The sequence below is a fragment of the Equus przewalskii genome, chromosome 6 (assembly GCF_037783145.1).
Source record: "Equus przewalskii isolate Varuska chromosome 6, EquPr2, whole genome shotgun sequence".
Classification (NCBI taxonomy): Eukaryota; Metazoa; Chordata; class Mammalia; order Perissodactyla; family Equidae; genus Equus; species Equus przewalskii.
Window position 1 is genome coordinate 53,709,234 of NC_091836.1, and position 4,319 is coordinate 53,713,552.

The 4,319-nt window shown below is 42.7% G+C and overlaps 1 long non-coding RNA gene across 1 annotated transcript; it reads left to right on the plus strand.

The window, feature by feature from the left end:
• The first annotated feature begins 659 nt into the window (after positions 1 to 659).
• On the plus strand, positions 660 to 2,613 carry LOC139083936 (uncharacterized). Its single transcript, XR_011541099.1, has 2 exons — positions 660 to 1,059; positions 1,296 to 2,613. It is a non-coding gene; the product is annotated as an uncharacterized lncRNA (long non-coding RNA).
• Positions 2,614 to 4,319: the final 1,706 nt, after the last annotated feature.

Below are 4,319 nucleotides of genomic sequence, written 5' to 3' on the forward strand. Positions count from 1 at the left end.
CCTGTTGAAGGTTTTCATGAACCGTGAACTATTTGCTCATAACAATGGGTGACCCGAAAGATGGTGGAACGATATGGTACAGTTTCTCTAGGACCTTTAGATGTAGACCCTGCCTGTGACTTTTTTAGTTTACATGGTAAGCTTGTTTAAATCAAACAGGGGCCAAATTTAAATAGCTCTGTATGGATCCTCCTAAGAGGAGTTTTAAGGTAGCTTGAAAAACCTTCAGCAATTGATATCTATTGTCCAGAGGACTGCAGCCTGACTGGAAACTGAGCGCTCTGTCCTACTGGGTGATTTAAATCAGGACCCAAGGGCCCCAGGAGCTTGGGGTGCCATATGAGGTGTCCCAAGCTGGGATGCACTACTCAGCTCTCTTCTCTTAGCCAAACCTGGCCTTCTAGTGACAGAAAAGTCATGTTTTAGCAACAGCAACAGCATGGTAAGCTGAGTAATGGCCCCCCTAAAAGATACCCTTGGAACCTATGAATGTTACCTTATATGGAAAAAAAATTGCGGATGAGATTAAATTAAGGATCTTGAGATGGGGAGATCATGCTGGCTTATCTGGGTAGGCACTAAATGCAATCACTTGTATCCTTGTAAAAGGGAGGCACAGGGAGGTTTGCACAGATAAGAAAAGAAGGCAAAGCTGGCCACAGAGCCAGAGATTACAGCGATGCAGCTGCAAGCTGAGGAATGCCAGCGGCCATCGGAAGCCAGAGAGGCAAGGAGTGGATCCTCACTGAGAGCCTCTGAGGGCGCAGGGCCCTGCCAACACCTTGATTTTGGATTTCTAGCCTCCAGAACTGTGGGAAAATGAACTTCTGCTGTTCTAAGCCACCGATTTGTGGTAATTTGGTATAGCAGCCCTAGGAAACGAATATAAACAAGGAAGTGAAGTGATATAAGGGGACAGAGAGGAGGACGTGCAGCCATGCCAGGATCTTCTTCAAGTCAGGAAGCTTAGAGAATGCAGCCGTGGTCCCAAACAGCCCCCAAAGAGAGTCTGAGACAGAATGTTTGGGTCCAATAACTTTAATTGCTAAAGAAATTAAGGTGAGTTTGCGACTGATGGTAAAAGTTTTGGGACTTCCCAAAACGTAGATTACCACCCCCCACTGCAGACTGTACAGTCTCTCAAATCTGCTGTCACGTGTGTAAAAAGGTTAGATGCTAATGGTCTGTGAAGGCGTGTATTTATTTGGCTTTCTTTTAATCTCGGCTTTGCCTCTATCTAATGGAACTTCATTTTGAGAGTTATTTTCTGTTTCCCTTATCTCTGTTTTTGGTAGGAGACTTTTTACAGGATGGTTCCTCAAATTATACAACCGAATTATGAAAATCTTTGTAAACCCAGCATTTTGCTGGTCCTTTCAGGCCGAAAGGAAAGGCTGGCATCCTGGGGGCTGTACCTGGTGGAAGTGGACGTAGTCGCCCCAACAGCTGGAAGGTGACAGCATCGTGGGGCAGCTGGAAGAGTGAGCCTGGGGCTCCGTGGAGAAAAACGGAGCTGTCCCCGGGCTAGGTGAGTTTGGATACGAAATAACACGTCTATTGCGCGGGGCTCTAACTTCTGACAAGAAGCCCCTGGGGAAGTGTTGGGTGTGCTGTTCGCTCTTAGGGCCTGGAGGAAATGCAGCCGAACAGAACAAAGTGATTCTGAGGACAAAATGGCTCAATCAAGTGAAAAGTGATTTCAGAACTGACATCAGCCTGACATTTGCACCGGGTTCTTATTATTCTCTGCTTTTGAACCTCAGTGGGAGAACTTGCCTACCTTTGATACCATAAGCACGATGCTTCATGTTTAAAGATTAAAGCAGCTTTCTGGCTTGTTAGAAAGAAATCACATGGGAATGGGTTTCACAGCCAGAAGCTGGGCTCTCTCCAAAAGATGTCACTCTGCAGAAAGATTATCTCCCCCTTACCTGAATATCAAAAACCTCATGATTAATTCTTTCCACTAGGAGCCCCGTCCCCCACTACTGTTATGTTTAGGATTGAAACAATGTAGTCTGATTACCATTGTGTCCTGTGCAGTTTAGATTTTAAGTGCAAAAAGGGGGGAAATGTAAGAATATCTTTTACATCTTGTTACTCCAGATGAGAATATACTTTGGAAGTGGAATTAGAAACAATGCAGCGATAATTAAAGACTGATGTCGTCTTCCCTGGGACTAAAACACAGCCCACTGTGCCAAGATTTTGATTGGCTGTATGTAATTAAAATTGCTTCAAACGGTTACTAAACATGACTGGCTACAAAAAAGATGACAGAGAGGAACAATTTTAACATAAGAATTTTTAAAAAGTAAGACGTATTTAGAATATGTGTTAAATACCTGGTTAAACATTTAAAATGAAATCCCTAGGGTGTACAGAAAGGGTTATATACCACAGTTTTTGCTTTTTTGTTTACATAAAGCAATAGTTCACTGTATAATGTATTTACAAAAATTTACCAGTTAATGTGTATAGATTTTAAGGGAAAAGAGAAGTTTGGAGACGACTAGATGATGGTGTTTGAGAAGATAAATTCCAATATGCCTGAATTTATCCCTTTTGCTATTGTGTTTATTTAATATAATTAAAATAATTTAAAATTTTAAATTGTTGGCTGTACTGTATATAAATTATACCTCAATTAAAAATTTTAATTGGTGGTCAACTTGAGTACAATGTTTAGGTGGGGGAGGGGGAAGCCTCTAAGAGGGGGAGAAAATGACAGCGCAAAATGCTTCTTTCTGCTCTCTGAGCAACTTTTAGGGGAAGGCCTCTTTATCTGTAAAAGCATCCCAGTTGTAATGTCACTAGGAAGTCACCAAAACGAAGAGAAAAGCGGAAAAAATTAAGCGGATGTAATATATGTATTTATGAGTTTAAAATAGTTTGCTAGCGTCAGTTTTATTATTTTTGCTGGAAACACTACCTTGACGGTCAAAGCCGAGTTTCCCTGGTTGTCCATATCCAGGCCCACAAGCTGGGAAAAAGCAGAGGAGTCAGAGAGCTGGCATCGGTGTCGGCAAGGCCCTCCGGGTCCCAGGAGGTGACCGGTGGTTTCCTCACACACACACTTTCTGTGCAGCAGACTGTTAGCTGTTCATGTAAGCAGCCCTGAACTTTCTGCTTTGCTGCTTTTAGAATTTAAGGAAGAAATAGAACTTACCTGACAACCGGTAAACAGGCATAGAAGCTCCTGATTGGCATTATTAATCCTCCCTAAAGAGAAACACAGCAGGGCTCTTTAAAATGTCAGGTTAAGCCATTGGACAAATCTGAACAGCCCATGAGAAAAACGTTGCTAAATGAGTTCACAGCCAGCCCCTCACATCCCTACCTTCTATTATAAATTGCTTTGCGATGACAGGAGAGGTGAAGACCTTTATTCCCGTTGGAGCAACAGGGGCTCTTTGTCAGCGCTTGGTTCCATCCTGACTCTCAGATCAACTATGGCGACAGTTCAGATTACTGGCCACTAAGGACTCACTGTCTTTCTCAGCACTAGCAGTAAACGCTGTTTCATCGAGGAGCCTAATCACCCATGGAAAAGGCTAGTACTGCTGTAGGTGTTGTAGGGGACAAAAGAAGTGTGAGCCATAATCCCCACCTCAAGGAGCACTGAGTCTGCTTGGGAAGACCACACCTACACACAGTGCTTAATCGCCATGGAAGGAAGGAAGGAAGGAAAGAAGGGAGGGGGAGGGGGGGTGGGAGGGAAAGGAAAGAAAAGGAAGGAAAAAGAGGTAATTTTGAAACAAACCCCACTGCTCTCTATGTGATCCCTATTCATTAATTTTAAATTGAATTCAAATTAATTTATTAGAGGTTCAATGTTTAATTTTTTAAACTAATGAATCATTAGCATTTTAAGAAACAAGATTTCATACCTAGTAACGAGGGTTCAAACATTACACTACCAATATCTTCATACCTATTTTGCTCATAACAAAACAAAGTCTTTCCCTCAAAAAGCTCTGCTTTTAACATGTCCTCATCCTTATTGTTTGTAATGGCAGTGAAGGGACAGTCTTGCAGTAGCCACAAATCCCTGAGTTTCTGAGGAGAGAAATGAAAAAGAAGCTTTCCCACTTCTCCACGGACCCAGGAGGTGGGGGCCACAGCCCAGCAGAGATTTCATTTGGTTACACAGTACCACACATAAAGACTACATTCGGTTTCCTCCTCAGTATCTCTCTAACTTTGTTGAATGTGAAAGAGGCTGAGCTCCCAGCAGACCCAGCAGAAAAGGAGGGCGGCCACAGATTGATTTAAAAGCAATTTATTAAAGCATAATTCCTCAACACGTTTTTCCGAAA